Raw genomic sequence first — 20250 nt, 5'->3', positions numbered from 1 at the left:
GGCGAACCACCTTGCCGCCCTTAGCGCGACCGCCCGAACTGTCGAGCTTGACTCGAGTCAGAGTCAGGAGCGTTGCCAAGTGCTGAAGGCTACCCCGCCACTCTCGACGCGGCTGCTTTGAGCTGTTGAGCGGACTCGAAACAGAACAAGGGCGTTGCCAATTGCGGGAGGGCCCCTTTGCGTGCAGGTTTCTCATACATAGGCGAGATCTCTGAGGACGATATTATGTATAGGAGGAAATAACTCAAAGCTCTGAATGACTTAGCTTTTCCGTCACTGCGCCGGCGTCGTTCCTCCGGCCGCCCTCTTCTCAGGAGCCATGGCGACGAAGAACTGCTAGGCTAACTACTAGACCAGATTCTCACAATTGCGCCCCCTACCTGGCGCGCCAAAGATGTCGGTGTGGAACGACACCTATGGGATCACAAGAACCCCTACTACGGTTGTCGAGGCGCAGGGTTGCAAGAAGAGCAGGATCAGTAGCCAGCACTAGAATCGTTTACCCAGGTTCGGGCCGCTAGGATGCGTAAAACCCTAGTCCTGCTTTGGTGGGTGTATTTCAGAGAGTTCTTGAGCTCTCGAACTAGCTGTGGTGAGCGCGTGGTTCGAAAGAGCCGAATCCTTCTCCAGTATGCCATGGGCCTCCTTTTATAGTTGGAAGGGGCTGCCAGAGTGGCACACAGGAGGTGGAAAGGTGTACAGTGCCCTGAGCTTATCGCTCGTATTACAGGACAAGACGCATTTAATGCGTAGCTTAGGTGTCCCCTTGTTTATTGGGGGCGGGGGCGAGGCCCGTCCCATCCGTCGCCGCTCCTCCTTGCTTTGACACGCGCCCTGGCCAGTGAGGTGCATGGTGCCATGTAGGTAGGCAGGCAGCTGAGGTGGCGCAGTGGCGGAGCCTTCACGAAGATCTGCATGCCGCCACGCAGGCGCTCAATGAGTTGGCTTGGGAGCTGCATGTTGCCACGCAGGTGCCCGCCCAGCTGGTTGGGCTGGCAGCTGCATGTGAACGGCGGTGGAAGCTTGGTTGGCGTGGGCCTGGCGGTGGCCCTGCTGGCGTCCCTGGCGAGGGCCTTGCCGGGTGGCCCAGCAAGGGTCTTGCTGTGGCACGCTGTTGTCCCCGGCAAGGTCCTTGCCGGGGGTCTGGTGGCCTTCCTCGGCAAGGATCTTGCCGAGGACCATCGTCTTCTAATCCTCATCTGATCTTGAATATGTCTTCACAAAGATCTGCATGCCACCACAGAGGTGCCTTCCCGAGCCCTAGCCCCACGTGGATGATGGCGTTGGGGACCGTGGGCTCAAGGATCTTGCCGGGGCTGCTGAGGCTGCCCCGGCAAGGGTCTTGCCGGGGGAACGTGCTTCGTCCCTTTGCTCTTTGTGATCTTGGCCTTGGCGTTGCTTTGATTACCTTGGTCTCTGGTCTTACCTTGGCTCACCTCCCCTATTCTTCTTGGCGTGACCGCAGGCGCGGCTCCGACTGCCCGTGCACAGGTATAGGGGTACAAAAACGCACCCCTCTTTTTGTACACCGACAGTCGTCGTAATGCGACAGCATCTCTGGCTTGAACTTGGTCGGCCACCGTACTCGGCGCAGGGCGGGGGCCAGGGCTCGGTACCCAGATGCCCCGCTGCCGACGTCGGTCGCAGAGGTGGATGGCGGGGCACCCGCCATGGGAGCGTAGTGCGGCGGCACGGGGCACAGGTTGGTGGAGAGGAGCTCCGGCGCACCCCTACGTGGCGCGCCAAATGTCAGATGTGGGGTTCCGGCAAACCCTTAAGGTTCAAACACTGGGGTGCGCATGAAGTCTTTCCCTCTTACCGATCTACGCCCTAGCTCGCTAAGATCTCGCGGACGAACTCAACGAACTCGCAACCCAGAAAGACATGAGGTTTATACTGGTTCGGGCCACCGTTGTGGTGTAATACCCTACTGCAGTGTGGTGGTGGTGGATTGCCTCTAGGGCTGATGATGAACAATACAAGGGAAGAACAGCCTCCTGAGGTTGAGGTGTTCTTGTGGCTAGGGTAGGCTCTCGATCGGGTTGGATCAAGCTAAGATGAGATGCCTCTACTATGGTGGCTAGCTCTACTTATATAGGCCCTGGTCCTCTTCCCAAATATCGAGCGGGAAGGGAGCCAACAACGGCGGGCAAATTTGAAGGGGGACATCTAGTATAAGCTATCCTGATAAAAGTGGTCTGCGCCTGCGAAAAGCTCTGGTGGTGACGCCGCCTTGGGCTCCACGATGACCTCCGCCTTGCCATCCTCCTGGTCTTGGTCTCGTTGCACCAATATAGCAACCTTTGCCTGATGCCTCGGTACTCTTCGCCCGCGCTGGCCTCCTTAGCACCAAAGAGGAAATAAGGACGCTCCGCGCGCTGGCGCCCTCCTGGTGTCGTTCGTCACGGCTCACGTCACGAGAGCCTCGTGAGGTTTGCCCTGCCTTGATATCTCCGCTCCTCGTGAGCCTGCCTGGCTAGGCTACTCCAAAGGAGGTCTTGCATGGTCCGCCTCGCGAGGCTTGGACCCTCGCGAGGGTCTTGGATGCCTTGTTGATGAAGATGGGCCGTATGGCCTGCTGGCTTAGCCACGCCGTGGGCCGCAGGCAGGCAAGTCTGGGGACCACCGTTCCCAAAACACCGACAAGCACAGCTTCGGCTCCATAGACCATGATGAAGGGAGTTCGGCTAGTCGACCGATTTGGCGTTGTTCTCAGACCCCACAGTACTGATGGTAACTCATCTACCCAGGCACCGGCCGCATGCTTGAGGTCACGCATCAACCTGGGCTTCAACCCTTGGAGGATCAAACCATTTGCTCTTTCTGCTTGTCCATTCGACTGCGGGTGAGCGACTGAAGCATAATCGACCCGGGTGCCTTGGGAAGCGCACAAAGCTCTGAACTCATCTGAATCAAAGTTTGAACCGTTGTCTGTGATGATGCTGTGCGGGACTCCATATCTAAATGTTAACTCTCTGATGAAGCTGACGGCGGTACCCGAGTCAAGGTTCTTGATGGGTTTGGCCTCAATCCATTTAGTGAACTTGTCGACTGCAACGAGCAGGTGGGTGAAACCACTTATGCCGGTCCTCAGAGGTCCAACCATATCCAATCCCCAAACGGCAAAGGGCCAGACGAGTGGAATGGTCTTCAAGGCTGACGCGGGCTTATGAGACATGTTGGAGTAGAACTGACAACCTTCACATTTGTCCACTATGTCTTTTGCCATTTCGTTCGCCCGCGGCCAATAGAATTCCGCTCGGTATGCTTTGGCCACAATTGTCCGAGAGGACGCATGGTGACCACAGGTCCCCGAGTGGATGTCATAGAGAATCATTCGACCTTCCTCTGGCGTGATGCACCGCTGAGCGACTCCAGTAACACTCTTTCTGTAAAGCTGTCCTCCTATTACAGTGAAGGCTTTGGATCGTCGGACAATCTGACGTGCTTCATCTTCATCTTCTAGAAGCTCCTTCCTGAGAATATACGCGATATATGGCACTGTCCAATCTGGAATGACAACCAAAACCTCCATGATTAAGTCGACCACGGCTGGGATTTCAACTTCAGCCGGATCAGTAGAACTCTTAGGTTGTGGGGTCTCTTCCATGAAGGGATCCTCTTGAACTGATGGTGTGTGAAGATGTTCCAAGAACACATTGCTGGGAATGGGCTCCCGCTTGGAACCTATCTTTGCCAGGTCATCCACTGCCTGGTTCTTAAGTCGGGGAATGTGGTGGAGCTCTAGTCCTTCAAACTTCTTTTCTAACTTCCTCACTTCATTGCAATAGCCAGTCATAGCTGGGCTCCTGACATCCCACTCTTTCATCACTTGATTGACCACCAAATCTGAGTTGTCGTAGACCATTAGGCGACGGACGCCGAGTGAAATGGCCATAGCAACCCATACAGAAGTGCCTCGTATTCAGCTTCATTGTTGGAGGAATCAAAGTGGATCTGAAGGACATAACTGAGTTTGTCACCTCACGGGGATACCAGGACTACTCCAGCACCAGAACCATTCAGCACCTTGGATCCATCAAAGAACATAGTCCAATGTTTCGAGTGAACTTGAGTCGGTTGCTGCTGTTCAATCCACTCGACAAGGAAATCTGCTATTGCTTGGGACTTGATTGCTTTCTTTGCCTCAAACTTGATATCCAACGGAAGGAGTTCAATCGCCCACTTTGCCACTCGACTAGTTGCATCTCTGTTGTTCAGAATTTCTGACAATGGAGCATCGCTGATGACTGTGATCGAGTGATCTGAGAAATAATGTGCAACCTTCTTTGTGGTCAAGTAAATTCCATAGACAAGCTTCTGATAATGCGGATATCTCTGCTTCGACGGAGTTAAGACTTCAGAAATGTAGTACACTGGGCGTTGAAACTTGTAGGCTTTACCTTCTTCTTCCCGCTCGACCGTGAGTACTGTACTGACAACTTGTCCAGTGGCTGAAATATACAATAGTAAAGGCTCTTTGCTGATTGGAGCAACGAGCACCGGCTGGGTGGAAAGCAGGGTTTTGAGCTCTGCAAACGCTGCGTCAGCTTTAGGAGTCCACTTGAACTTATCAGATTGCTTCATCAGTCGGTAAAGAGGCAATGCCTTTTCACCGAGACGAGAAATGAATTGACTCAAAGCGGCCAAACAACCTGCAAGCTTCTGAACGTCGTGTATGCGCACAGGGCGTTTCATTCAGAGTATTGCACCAACTTTCTCTGGGTTTGCATTGATCCCACGTTCAGAAACGAGAAAATCGAGTAACTTTCCACCTGGAACTCCGAATGTACACTTCGATGGATTAAGCTTGATATCGTATCTTCTCGGATTGGCAAAGGTTTCGGCGTGGTCAGTCAATAGGTCGGAACCATTACGTGACTTAACCACGATGTCATCCATGTATGCTTCCACATTCCGACTGATTTGAGTGAGCAGGCACTTCTGAATCATGCGCATGAATGTGGCACCAGCATTATTAAGACCAAAGGGCATAGTAACATAGCAAAAACACCTGAATGGGGTGATAAAAGCTGTTTTTATTTCGTCGGGTCCATACAGTCGGATCTGATGGTACCCGGAATATGCATCCAGAAAGGACAATTGCTCACATCCCGCAGTCGAGTCGACTATCTGATCGATGCGGGGAAGAGGGAAGTGATCTTTCAGGCAGGCCCGATTGATATGCTTGAAGTCGATACACATACGGAGTGAATCATCTTTCTTGTGGACCATGACGATATTGGCGAGCCACTCGGAGTGGTAAATCTCTCGGATGAACTCGGCTGCCAGAAGTCGAGCCACTTCCTCGCCAATTGCTTTTCTTTTCTGTACGGCGAACCGTCGGAGATGCTCTTTGACTGGTTTTACCTTTGGGTCAACTCGCAAGCGGTGCTCAACCAGTCCCCTGGGCACACCTGGCATGTCAGAAGGTTTCCATGCGAAGATGTCCCAGTTCTCACGGAGGAACTGGATGAGCACTTCTTCCTATTTGCTGTCGAGTGTTGTTGAGATATGAGTCGGACCAGCATTGGGATTAGTCGGCTGAATATGAACTGCCTTGGTTTCACCAGATGACTTAAATGCAGAGTCTGAAGCAGGCTTTTTTGCTCTCAACAAATCACTCGGATTTGTAGTCATCTTGTATTCTTCCATTTCTACTACTGCCATTTGTTCATCGGCAATCTTCGAGCCCCTCTGGAGGCACTCTTCTGCTCGTTGCCGATTACCAGTGACTGTGATCATGCCCCTAGGGCCAGGCATCTTCAGCTTGAGATACACGTAACACTGTCGAGCCATGAAACGAGCATATGCAGTTCTGCCCAGGATGGCATGATAGGCACTGTGAAAATCCACAACTTCAAATGTCAACGTTTCCTTACAGTAATTCTTTGAATCACCGAAAACTACGTCAAGAGTGATCTGGCCGAGTGAATCGGCTTTCTTCCCAGGGATGACTCCGTGGAATCGCATGTTGCTTTCGCTGAGTTTGGACATCGGAATGCCCATCCCTCGGAGAGTTTCAGCGTACAAAATGTTCAAACCACTGCCTCCATCCATCAAGACCTTGGTCAGTCAGGTACCCCCAACGACTGGGTTGACCACCAACGCTTGCCTCCCGGGGGTGGCAACACGCGGGGGGTGGTTAGACTGGTCGAATGTGATGGGACTCTTTGACCACTTCAAATATGTCGTTGTTGCCGGAGCAACCATGTTTACTTCTCTGTTGATGACCTTCAGTCAACTTTTGCTTTCAATGTCAGCAAAAATCACCAAAGTGGAATTGACGTGGGAAAACCATCATCATCTTCTTCCTTGTCCTCATCCTTGTGAGACTCCTTCTCCTTCTCATTGGGTTGTTTCTCCCGGAACCGCTGGATTAGGAGCCGACATTGCCGAGTGGTATGTTTGGGGTAGATCAGATTACCCTCTTCATCCTTCTCGGTGTGAACATGACATGGCAAATCCAATACATCATTTCTTGCTTGATCTTTTACCTTCTTGGGGATCCAGGGCACTTTGGGCTTCCTCTTGAATTTTCCTTGAGCCACAACCAAAGCTTCACCATGACCTGCTGGCTCGGCTTTGCCTTTCTGCTTCCGACCTCCTTCGGTGTCTTGGGCGACTGGTTTGCCCTTTCCATTGCGGAGTCGATCCTCTTCTTCTCCATTAGCATACCGAGTGGCTATTTCCATCATCCGGGTCGGAGTCATATCTCCCGTCCGACCGAATTTTAGGTTATGCTCCCGATACCGGACACCCTCCTTGAAGGAGCAAACTGCTTGATGCTGAGATACATTTTCCACTTTGTGATGCAAGGTGGTCCACCTCTGAATGTAATCTCTCAAAGTCTCATTCGGCTTTTGTACACAATGTTGCAATTCTGCCAACCCTCCTGGTCGTTTGCAAGTACCCTCAAAAGTTCTGACAAACACTCGGGCTAGCTCTTCCCAGCTGAATATACTGCCTGGGGCCAACTGATTCAGCCATGCTCTGGCCGAACCTTCTAACATCAGAGGAAGATGCTTCATAGCTACCTCATCATTTCCACCACTGATCTGTACAGCCACTCGGTAATCTTCCAACCAAGTGTCAGGCTTTGACTCACCAGTAAACTTACTAACCCCAGTCGCCAACCTGAAGTTGGGAGGGATCTCAGCAGCTCTGATGGCTCTGCTAAAACACTCGGGACCTGAAACATGTACTCTACTTCCACTCGGGCGACCTCTGTCTTGCCCTTCTCTGTGTGCTTGGTTCCTGTCGACCAAACCTTGCACCAAAATTGACCTTGCATCAAATCCTGGCTCTCTTGGGTCGACTAGCAACCTCCTCTCATCGCTGTATGGGCACCTGTCATCATAATGCCGAGGCACGTATGATCCGCCCCTCGGAGGTGGCGTAGGTACTCGACGGCGGTCATCACGGCCAAGTCGATTATCATACTGCTCATGATTCCGACCCAAATATTGCTCTTGACGGTGCCCTCGCCCTTCACGCCGCTGAGGCGATCTAGGGCTGTGAGTCGACTGGACTGTATCAGCCACCACAGATCTACTATGGATTCTGTTCCGTGATTGAGACACTGCTGTGTTCTGCTCTCCTGCTGCCCGGAGCAAAGCCCGGATCTGCATCAAACCTCTTCCAGCCTCCGACTGGGACGGCTGAATAGACTCTGCTATAAGGGGTGCAACTGTAAGATTCTGAATCGGAGTGCGGTATACCTGAGTTTGAGGCGGGAACAGTTGTCGCTGCCGTCGACTGGACTCAGGAATCTGCCGCCGAGCACGCTCGTCGAGTGCATGCTGAAGGTTCTCCAGTCGAGTGCGCTCGGCCAAAGTGGCCAGGCGCGCCTCCTCCAAGGCCCGAGCCTCAGAGGTCTCTCCAACGATGGGCGTGTGAAGCGCCTCCATGTTGCAGCGGCGAAGTTCCTCCCTCTACTGCGAAGACAGGGTTTTGGGGTGGTACTCGTCATGAACACGTGACGGATCGCCACCGTCATCGCCGCCACCGTTGTGACGCATGCCAGGGGGCTGCACAGTGTGTCAACCATCAGGACCTCTGCCTCAAGGTCGCTGCTGTCGCACTCGGACAGGGTCTTGACGGAGCCAGTCGACAGATCGAATAGGCCATAGAGAGATTCATCGGGCTCGATTGCCGCGAGTTGAGGGGTGGCCGGTTGACGTGACATCGCATGCTTCACCCACCACTGAAGCCGCGACCGACCGGATCGCTTGCCATGGCGAACAGCGGGAAGCGAAGACACCGCGGGAGCCGACCGATACTGGGTCGACGGCTGCCGCAGAAGGACACCGCGAACGCATGCGCGAAAGTGCGTCACCCCGCAGACGGAGAGTGTCTCCACGTCGAGGGGGGCCTCCTGGAGTCAGGCAGAGTCGTCGGCAACGAAGACGAGCGCGCCGAGACGAATCTCGCAGCCCTCAGCCAAACCACCGCCGGAAACCATGATAATGGGAATCGGAAAAATCGCAACCTCACCGGAAAGTCGCTAAGACACCTGCCCCACGGTGGGTGCCAACTGTCATGGTTCTAAGACTGATAGTAGAATGGGGGTAGGTATGAGGAGGCAAGATCCTAGCTACGGTGAAGTTGTGCAAGCAAGATTTATGAGTTCAGGCCCTTCTCAGAGGAAGTAACAACCCTACGTCTCGGTGCCCGGAGGCTGGTCGATTGGATTATGCGTGAAGTTATAGGGGGTGCGAACCCTTGTCCCAGAGGAGGGGGGTGGCTGATATAGAGTGCGCCAGGACCCTAGCCATCCCCCGTTACATAGGGTTTAATGTACATAAAGAGGGGACGTTACTGGTAAAGTCAGCATTAAAGACATATAAATGATCATGAAGACTACGGAGTGAACGCCTGACCGTTGTCATCCAGAGTGACCTTAGGTCTTCTGTACTCCGAGTGGTTTCTGATATGGTCAAATGATTATATCCTGGTCGAATGGAATTGGGCTATCCGAGTGAACCCACAGTCGAGTGGGTTATGTCCTGTGCTGATTTCAGTCGGTAGAATCTACTGTCCTTTGAATGTCCTTGACTGTAGGGCAGTGTCCTTGGGTAGGGTGCTTAGATCAGGTCTATTGCCCTACCCTAGGTACATGTGCTACCTCTTGAGCATGCGTTGGTTTTCCCTTCAAGAGGAAAGGGTGATGCAGCAAAGTAGCGTATGTATTTCCCTCAGTTTTTGAGAACCAAGGTATCAATCCAGTAGGAGGTTACATGCAAGTCGCCTTGTACCTGCACAAACAAATAAGAACCTTCCAACCAATGCGATAAAGGGGTTGTCAATCCCTTCATGGCCACTTGCAAAAGTGAGATCTGATAAAGATAACAAGATAAATATTTTGGTATTTTTGTTGTACAGATTGGAAAGTAAAGATTGCAAAATAAATGGCCGCAGAAATAGCAAATTGATAGGAAAATAATCTGATGGAAGATAGACCCGGGGGCCATAGGTTTCACTAGTGGCTTCTCTCAAGATAGCATAATCTATGGTGGGTGAACAAATTACTATCGAGCAATTGATAGAAAAGCGCATAGTTATGAGAATATCTAGGCATGATCATGTATATAGGCATCACGTCGGCAACAAAGTAGACCGAAATGATTCTGCATCTACTACTATTACTCCACACATCGACGACTATCCAACATGCATCTAGAGTATTAAGTTCATAAGAACAGAGTAATGCATTAGGCAAGATGACATGATGTAGAGGGATAAACTCAAGCAATAAGATATAAACCCCATCTTTTTATCCTCGATGGCAACAATACAATACGTGCCTTGCTGCCCCTGCTGTCACTGGGAAAGGACACCGCAAGATTGAACCCAAAGCTAAGCACTTCTCCATTGCCAGAAAGATCAATCTAGTAGGCCAAACAAAACTGATAATTCGAAGAGGCTTGCAAAGATATAAAATCATACATATAAGCATTCAGAGAAGAACCAAATATTGTTCATAGATAATCTTCATCATAAACCCACAATTCATCGGATCTTGACAAACACACTTCAAAAAGAATTACATTGAATAGATCTCCAAGAAGAGCAAGGAGAACTTTGTATTGAGATCCAAAGAGAGAGAAGAAGCCATCTAGCTAATAACTATGGACCCGAAGGTCTGTGGTAAACTACTCACACATCATCGGAGAGGCTATGGTGTTGATGTAGAAGCCCTCCGTGATCGATTCCCCCTCCGGCGGAGCGTCGGAAAAGGCCCCAAGATGGGATCTCACGGGTATAGAAGGTTGCGGCGGTGGAAATAGGGTTTCGGGGTGCTCTCAAATGTTTTCAGGGTATATGAGTATATATAGGCGAAAGAAGTAGGTCGGTGGAGCCACGAGGGGCCCATGAGGGTGGGGGGCGCCTACCCCCCTGGGCACGCCTCCCTACCTCGTGGCCGCCTCGTTGCTTCTTTGATGTCCAATCCAAGTCTCCTGGATTGCGTTTGTTCCAAAAATAACTCTCCTGAAGGTTTCATTCTGTTTGGACTCCGTTTGATATTCCTTTTCTACGAAACACTGAAATAGGCAAGAAAACAACAATTTGCACTGGGCCTTTGGTTAGTAGGTTAGTCCCAAAAATAATATAAAAGTGCATAATAAAGCCCACTAAACATCCAAAACAGATAATATAATAGCATGGAACAATCAAAAATTATAGATACGTTGGAGACCAAGACCAGCAGGACGGTAGGACGGAGGTCACCTTGGAGCCCAAGACGGCGTCACCATCAGAGCCTTTGGCAGGCGAAGACCACCTTTAGTCAGGATAGCTTGTACTAGTTGTCCCCCTTCAAATTGGCTGTTGTGGCATCCCTTCCCGCTCAATATTTGGGAAGAGGACCAGGGCCTCTATTAATAGGACTACCCACCACCATAGGAGGCAACTTACTTGGACTGGATCCATTCCATCCTCACACCCACCAAGCACAAGAACACCTCTCCTCAGGAGGTTGTTCTTCCCTTGTATTGTTCATCCTCAGCGCAAGAGACAATCCACCACACCACACTGGAGTAGGGTATTACACCACATTGGTGGCCCGAACCAGTATAAATCTTGTGTCTCTTGTGTTGCGAGTTCGTCGAGCTAGGCTTTGAGATTGCGGTGAGGGTGAGGGCGTGATTAGGTAGGGAGAGATCTTCGTGCGCACTCCAGTGCTCGAACCTCAAGGGTTTTGCCGGAACCCGAAATCCGACATTTGGCGCGCCAGGTAGGGGGTGCGCCGGAGCTTTCCTTCCGTCGATCTGCGCTTCGCCACCACCGTGTTTCGCCCCCATGGCAGGCGCCGCGCTCCCGGCTACGGCGACTGATGCCAGTGGCGGGGCCAGGGGGCTCCGAGCCTTGGCCCCCGCCTTACGGCAGTTGAAGTGGCCGCCCAAGTTCATGCCGGAGATGCCACCGCGCTACGACGGCGCGGCGGACCCGGTGGCTTTCCTGCTGGCGTACGATGAGGCCGTCCTTAAGGCTGGGGGCGATGACATGGTCATGGCCAACTGGCTTCCCATGGCCCTCACTGGTGTGCCACACGCCTGGCTGCTCAACCTCCCCGGATCCACGGTGGCTGTCGGATTTTGGGTTCCGGCAAAACCCTTGAGGTTCGAACACTGGGGTGCACACGAAGATCTCTCCTCTCCCAAGCTCTCACACTCCACGATCTCACGGACTAGCTTGCCGAACCCAAATAACACGAGGACACAAGATTTATACTGGTTCGGGCCACCGTTGTGGTGTAATACCCTACTCCAGTGTGGCGGTGGTGGATTGCCTCTTGGGCCGTGGATGAACAGTACAAGGGAAGAACAGCCTCCTGAGGAGAGGTGTTCTTGTGCTTGGTGAGCTGGTGTGCGGGTGAGGATTGCTCAAGATGAGTTGCCTCCTACGGTGATGACTAGTCCTATTTATAGAGGCCCTGGTCCTCTTCCCAAATATTGAGCGGGAAGGGATGCCACAATGGCCAAGTTTGAAGGCGGACAGCTAATACAGCTTATCCTGACAAAAGTGGTCTTCGCCTGCCAAAGACTCTGGTGGTGACGCCGTCTTGGGCTCCACGGTGACCTTCGTCCTGCTGTCCTGTTGGTCTTGGTCTCGTTGCACTGATATGGAAACCTTTGCCTCATGCCTCGGTACTCTTCGTCTGCGCTTGCCTCCTTTGCACCAAAGGGGAAGCGAGGACACTGTGCGCGCTGGCGCCCACCTGGCCTTGGTCGTCATGGCTTACGTCACGGGAAACCTCGCGAGGTATCCCCTTGCCTTGATCTCTCCGCCCCTCACGAGCCAGCCTGGTGAGGCCGCTCCCGAGGAGGTCTGGTGTCCCCTCGCGAGGGTCTTGAGTGCTTGTTGGTGAAGATGGGCCGTATGGGCCCGCTTGTGGAGCCATGCCGTGGGCCGCAGGCAGGAAAATTAGGGACCCCCGTACCCAGAACGCCGACAGTAGCCCCCGGGCCCAAGGCACGCTCGGACTTGGCTTCGAGACGAAGCCAAAGGGCAAGTGCAAAGCGCCGCGGGCCCCAACAGCCTGCGGCCTTGGTCGACACGTGGCGGTTGATTGGACGTGGGCGTCTCCGCTTCCCCACGCTGCCTCGGCAATTCCCCATTTGATGAGTCCCTGCTGCATGCAAAAAGGGTTATCATTACCTGCGATCGTGGGGGTCGACGGTTGGCCTCCCTTGAGTTATAAATGAGGAGGGGGGCGGAGCCCCCTTTGCCCATCTCTTCCTGCTCCGCTCGCTCCTTCTCCCTTGCTCCATTGCTAGCAACGACATCCATGGCGCCCATTCAGAGGTTTTCAGCCACAGAGAAAGGAAAAGCTCCCCGCGGCGAGCTCGGGCCGCTTCCACCAAAGAATAGGCCGAGCCACCACCGCGATGCGGTCGTGAGGCCGGAGGTGATGAGGCCTTGGTACGAGTGACCTCCTCCTGGGTACCCGCTGCCTTTGTACGCCCAAGCTGAGGGCTCCGGAGGAAGAGGCAACGAGCGCCGCCGCCCACGCCGGGGCCGCGGCCGCCGCGCCGGGGCGACGCACGCAGCACCTCCGCCGAGTGGAAGCATGGCCAGGGAGGCCGTGCAACCATGGCGCGCCTCCCTTCATCGACGGGGCTGCCACGATCTGGGCGAGCCCCACCACGAGAAGAGGTGCCGCCGCGGCCGCGAAGAACCGCGGCGGGCGTCGTGGCGTGCTTACGGGGACGGCGGCGCCCACGCTTGGGCGGCGGAGAGCCGGGCCCCTCTTGGCGGGCCTTCCCTTCTCCGCGGCCGAGAACCTCTTTGTAGGCATCATGGGGGTTGCTGCTAGCAATGGAGCAAGGAAGAAGGAGAAATGAGCGGAGCAGGAAGAGATGAGCAACGGGGGCTCCACCCCCTCCTCATTTATAGCAGGAGAAGGCCAACCGGGGATCCCCACGATCACAGGTAATGATGATATTTCTCTACATGCAGCAGGGACTCATCAAGTCGGGCAATTGCCGAGTGTAGGATCGGAAGTATGTCTAGAGGGGGGGGTGATTAGACTACTTGACCAAATAAAAATCTAGACTTTTCCCAATTTTATTTCTTGGCAGATTTTAGCAGCTTAGCACAAGTCAAGCAATCAACCTACACATGCAATTCTAAGAGTATAGCAGCGGAATGTAAAACAATTGCATATGAAGGTAAAGGGATGAGTTTGAAGGAGGAAACGCAATGTTGACACGGAGATTTTTTTATCCGTGGTTCCGATAGGTGGTGCTATCGTACATCCACGTTGATGGAGACTTCAACCCACGAAGGGTAATGGTTGTGCGAGTCCACGGAGGGCTCCACCCATGAAGGGTCCATGAAGAAGCAACCTTGTCTATCCCACCATGGCCGTCGCCCACGAAGGACTTGCCTCACTCGGGTAGATCATCACGAAGTAGGCGATCTCCTTGCCCTTACAAACTCCTTGGTTCAACTCCACAATCTTGACGGAGGCTCCCAAGTGACACCAAGCCAATCTAGGAGACACCACTCTCTAAGAAGTAAAAAATGGTGTGTTGATGATGAACTCCTTGCTCTTGTGCTTCAAATGATAGTCTCCCAAACACTCAACTCTCTCTTATAGGATTGGACTTGGTAGAAAGAAGATTTGAGTGGAAAGCAACTTGGGGAAGGCTAGAGATCAAGATTCATGTGGTCGGAATGGAATATCTTGACCTCAACACAAGTGTAGGTGGTTCTCTCTCAGAAAATATGTATTGGAAGTGTAGGCATGTTCTGATGGCTCTCTCCACGAATGAAGAGTGGGTGTAGGGGTATATATAGCTTCCACACAAAATCTAACCGTTACACACAAATCACCAAACTCGGTGGGACCGAATAATGAAACTCGGTCGGACCGATTTAGTTCAAAATGTGAACATTAGGATTCTCGGTGGGACTGACTGGATCAATTCGGTGGGACCGATGTCATTAGGGTTAGGGCATAACGGAATCTCGGTGAGACCGATTACACAAATTCGGTGAGACCGATTTTGGTAATAGTCAAACAGAGAGTTGGTCAGGCAAACTCGGTGGGACCGATTCGCTCATCTTGGTTGGACCGAAACGTTACGAAAGGGAAACAGAGAGTTTGCATTGCAATCTCGGTGGGACCGATCGCTCATCTCGGTTTGACCGAAACATTACGAAAAGGAAACAGAGAGATTACAACCCCATCTCGGTGGGACCGAGATCCCTATCGGTGAGACCGAATTGATTAGGGTTTCTGGCAGTGGCTATGTCAACTGAACTCGGTGGCTCCGGATATGAAATTTCGGTGGGGCCGAGTTGGACTTTTTGGTTTAGGACATATGTGGATATGAGAAAGTAGTGGAGGGTTTTGGAGCATATCACTAAGAATTTTGAGCAAGATCCTCATTAAGCAACACCTCATCCCTTCTTAATAGTATTGACTTTTCCTATAGACTCAATGTGACCTTGGATCACTAAAATAGAAAATGTAGAGTTTTGTGCTTTGAGCTTGAGCCAATCCTTTGTCCTTAGCATTTTGAAGGGTCCACTTTCTAATCCATGCCATGCCAATCATTGAGCTTTCCTGAAATATTTATCTTGAAATAGCATTAGCTCAATGAGCTATATGTTGTTAGGAATTACCAAAACCACCCAGGGATAGTTGCACTTTCAATCTCCCCCTTTTTGGTAATTGATGACAACATATAGATCAAAGCTTCAGCAAATGATAAATAGGATTGAAAAAAAACATTGTCGCTTTGAGAAGTATGTGATAAGCAAGAGCTCCCCCTAAATATGTGCATTATTTAAGATTTGCTTTTGAATGCAAATGCACAACCGATTAGGATCATGGGTTACTCTTCCATGTCACATACATCTTGGTGGAGCGCTCAAAATGATAGAGATTAAAAATATGCACTCATCACGAAGCAAAGTGAATGATCACAATAGGATATGAAAGATAGCATTATCCAACAAGCATTAAGCGTAGCATATGATCAAACACATGATCAAACAAGTATCTCACAAGGACACAAAGTAGTATCACACAAGCACGCAATAAAGTTTCAAACCAAACCAAATAAGTGCAAAGAGAGATAAAAACCAACACTCTCTCTCGAAGCCTATGATCTATACATTTTTGTCCCCTTTGGCAACAAGTTACCAAAAAGTTTGAAAATGCATAGTGCTAAACGACTCTCAGGCTTAGTTGCAGCAGCTGAGCCATACTCTTTCTTTAGCACTTTCTTCTTTGAAGTGGCTTCATCTTCAACAGCCACATAATCTTCATCTTCAGAGTTAGAAGTCCTCTTCTTCCTTGTCCTGGTAGCAGCCTTTGGCAGATTGCTTGGAGTGCTCCTGCTGCCTTCATCATAGCTGCTAGAGGGACTAGTGCCCTCACTTAACTGAACCTGTTCCTCTGACTTGTTCTGGCTGTTACTTTGGTCAAACATCTTGCAGGCAAACTGTCAGCAGACCCTGTGAATAGGTTATAGATGAGGTAGAGTAGATGAGCATCACAAAGTACAGGAGCTTTTGCAAAACTGATGACTTAAAAACTTAGTTTTAGTTCTTCATAGAAAGCATTTTGGATCTACCGATTTGTAAACTCGGTGATACCGAAGCAGCTTTTGGAACCTGAACTAGTGAAATCGGTCAGACCGAGTCACAGTTCGGTGGTACCGAGACTGCTAGGGTTTCACAGAGAATCGAACTCGGTCACACCGATTTGCAATTTTTGGTCAGACCGAAAACGCATGTGCTCTGGCCTAAGCCAAAATCGGTGAGACCAATTTCTACAACTCGGTCGGTCCGAGATGAATTCGGCGGAGACCTAACCCTAAATTTTCAAATCAAAACTAATCTACGAGACGTTTTCGCTGGACAGGATGGTTTCAATCATGGCAAGAATCATGGCAAAGCAATGTGCTAAGAATCGGAGTTAAGGATTAGCACAATGATCAAGTTTGTACCCTAGTGCGGCGACGAACTTGCTACGGCGGCAACGGCGGTGGAGATTTCCGTTGACAGCGGCGGAGACCAGCGGCGGTAGGTCGCTGGCGACGAGAGGACGATCCGGAGACCAGAGGAGGCAGAGTAGGTTACGCGCGGGCGAAGGGGTTCGGAGAAATTTCCAAAATTTGACCCGGCGGTATATATAACCTGACCCTGTCGGTGTGACCGAGTGGAACGACTCGGTGGCACCGAGATGCAAAACTGCAAGCAGTTACTGCAACTCGGTGTGACCGAAAAGTTCTAATCGGTTGCACCGAGATTGAAAACCCTAGATCAACTTGGTGACTCGGTAGGACCGAAAAGGATGAATCGGTCAGACCGAGATGCACAAAGAGGTTTTGGAGGTTTAAGTCTATGACGAATCGGCGGGATCTCCGAGTGCTCCTCACACAGAGTGGTTCGAATCTGACTTGATCAAACTTTGCGATGTAGCATGAATAGAGTTTGAGACGAGAGAAGCATAGAAAGCTAGAGGGTGTTCTTAGGCATTCTTGTCCATCCATTTGGCAAAAAGAGAAAAAGCCAAACAATCAAAGCAACAAATGGATGTCCTTGAATGAGTAAAATATGCAACCAACATGCTCACACAATAAAATGGCAAATGAAATATGTGACAAAGCATGCACAAACATTCTAGCATCTATCAAGCAATTGGCGATGACTAGGTCATCTATATATGAGTATATTGACTTAGGAGTCAAATGAGAACACTTGATCATAGGTCATACTCATCGTTTAAGCACAAGTGGGGTTACCACTTTTACATAAAGCATTGTTGTGTTCACACCATTAGAGTTGCTTTAGCTCATTGATTTGAGTAAAGCTCCCCCTAGATGTGATATCCCCCTAAGAGGGATGAACTAACCTTGGGTTTTGTCGATGATGACTTCATGTAGGTGTTGAAGATGTAGATGCTCAATGTTGATGTAGATCATTTGGAGCAATCCTTTGGAGTGACTTGCACTTTCAATACCTACACGGGTTAGTCCCACAAGGAACAAACAAGGATATCCATAGACATAGAGTGATGCATACACAAGATGATGTCCATGAAAGCATTAGGTTACCTTGTCCCTTGTCTTACCAACAAGAGGGTTTGTGACTCCTTGAACTAGTGCAAGATATGGAAGTTGTTTGCACTTGTCCTCGCCAAAAAGATAAGAGTGAAGTATGTTGGCGGAGTCACCCTCAGGAACTCTCTAGTTTTTCTTCTTCGGGATCCACATCATCTTGATGGGAATCCTTGGAATCGTAGTTGTGCTTGATGAAGTAGAACTTGATGTAGTCTTGGGAACCCACTTGACCAAAGCCTTAGGTGCTTCTTCAAATGCATCAATTTCCTCTTGAAGCTTGTCCTTGCCTTTTTGCTTGTGGTCTTGTGGTGGAAGATCATCTTGAGCTTGTGTTCCTTTGAAAGAAGTAGGATCATACTTCTCTTGTTGAGGAACAAACTTCGTCTTGGGGTATTGATCTTCTTCCCACTCAACTCCATTGGCATTGAACTTTCGTCCAAAACCAACACCTTGATTCTTCCGGTGTCTTCCTTGCTTGCACACAATTTCCTCAAATTGCTTACTTCCGGCAAGAATCTTGTGAACACCTTTCTCTATGATTCCCTTCAATAAGCTATTTTCTTGCTCAAGTGTAACTTGGCTAAGAGAATCATTAGTGGAATCAAGAGAACTACTAGGAGCATCAACATTGGATTTAGCATGATTGTTGTTACTACTATATGAAGAATCTTTCTTATTCTTGTTGCTAGATTTAACTTGTGGCATGTAAGTAGACAAGAGTAATGCTTGGCAATGTAAGAAGAACTTTTCTTGCGAAGATCATCATTGATTGCCTTTAAAAACTCATGCTCTTGCTCAAGGTTGAGCTTTTCAAAGCGTAGCTTATCATGAGTCTTTAAAAGTTCTTGATGAATTTCCAAGGTAGTTTCATGAGCTAACTTAAGAGTGTTTAGTTCTTGAGTTAGACGCTCAATCTCCTTCTTATCATCATCATTCGTTTTATCTTGATTAGCATGATTAATTGACGTTTCATCATAGTTTTCATCACTAGAGTTGTCAGCGAGTAAATCATCATCACCTAGCAAATCATCTTCATCACTATTGAAATCAACATACTCAGGATGTGTTACCTTTGGACCTTTGGCCATGAAGCATCTTCCAATTCCTTCATTTGGTGAGTCAAATATGTCGTAGGAGTTGGTTGACACAAGTGCTAGACCGGCAACACCTTCATCTTGAGTATATTCGGAGTCGGAGTGGTAACTTCTTTCGGATTTATTGTCGGAGTCGGAGCCGGATACCCATTCACCAACATGAGCTTGATGTCTTCTTTTTGTGTAGCTCCTTGATGACTTTTCCTTCCTTTCCGAATCCTTGCTTCTCCGAGAGGGTCTTCGTTCATAACGATCATCTCTACTCCTCCTTTCTCTTGGTGGTGATTCTTCTCTTCTACTTCTTCTTTTGGGAGAATCTTCTCTTCTTTTGTAGGGAGCCGTACACTCATTGGAGTAGTGTCCGGGTCTTCCACAATTGTAACAATTTCGCTCAAGACTAGAAGATCTTTTGTCATTGTAGAACCTTGACTTGGAGCTTCTTTCTTTGCTTCTACTCTTGTAGAACTTGTTAAAGTTCTTCACCATTAAGCTCAATTCTTCATTGAAGGTTTGCTTCTCACTTGATGATGTGGGAGCATCACACGAGGCGTTGTAAGCACCAATTGACTTGTTGTGAAGCTCTTCTTTATCCTTGAGTGACATCTCATGAGCAACAATTCTTCCAATGACTTCCGTTGGCTTGAGATCATTGTAATTGGGCATCATTTGGATCAATGTGCACACGGTATCATATTTTCCATCCAAGGCTCTTAGGATCTTCTTGATGATGAATCTATCGGTCATCTCTTCACTTCCTAAGCCGGCAATCTCATTTGTGATGAGAGCAAGCTTAGAGTACATTTCAGCGACACCTTCACCATCCTTCATTTTGAACTTGTCAAGTTGACTTTGAAGCACATCCAATTTGGATTCCTTGACGGAGTCGGTACCTTCGTGCATATCAATCAAAGTATCCCAAATTTCCTTTGCATTCTCAAGATGGCGGATTTTGTTGAATTCTTCGGGGCACATTCCATTGAAGAGAATATCACAATCTTGAGCATTGTATTGTAGCATCTTCAATTCTTCCGCGGTAGCTTCACGGTTCGGTTCTCTCCCATCAAAGAATTCACCTTGCAAGCCAATACACACAATAGCCCAAACGGCGGGGTTATGTCCAAGAATATGAACTTTCATCTTATGCTTCCAACTAGCAAAATTAGTACCATCAAAATAAGGACCTTTACGGTGGTAATTTCCCTCGCTAGACACCATACTCTCCTAGGTTGTGAAACCAAGGCTATGACCACCAAAAGCTATGGAAATCAAAGCAAATGGAGACCAAAGCTCTGATACCACTTGTAGGATCGAAAGTATGTCTAGAGGGGGGATGATTAGACTATTTGACCAAATAAAAATCTAGACTTTTCCCAATTTTATTTCTTGGCAGATTTTAGCAACTTAGCACAAGTCAAGCAATCAACCTACACATGCAATTCTAAGAGTATAGCAGCGGAATGTAAATTTTTTGCATATGAAGTTAAAGGGACGAGTTTGAAGGAGCAAATAGAATGTTGACACGGAGATTTTTTATCCGTGGTTCCGATAGGTGGTGCTATCGTACATCCACGTTG

Source organism: Aegilops tauschii, chromosome 6, assembly GCF_002575655.3.
Source record: "Aegilops tauschii subsp. strangulata cultivar AL8/78 chromosome 6, Aet v6.0, whole genome shotgun sequence".
Taxonomy (NCBI): Eukaryota; Viridiplantae; Streptophyta; class Magnoliopsida; order Poales; family Poaceae; genus Aegilops; species Aegilops tauschii.
Note: the sequence above shows the minus strand (reverse complement) of the source record.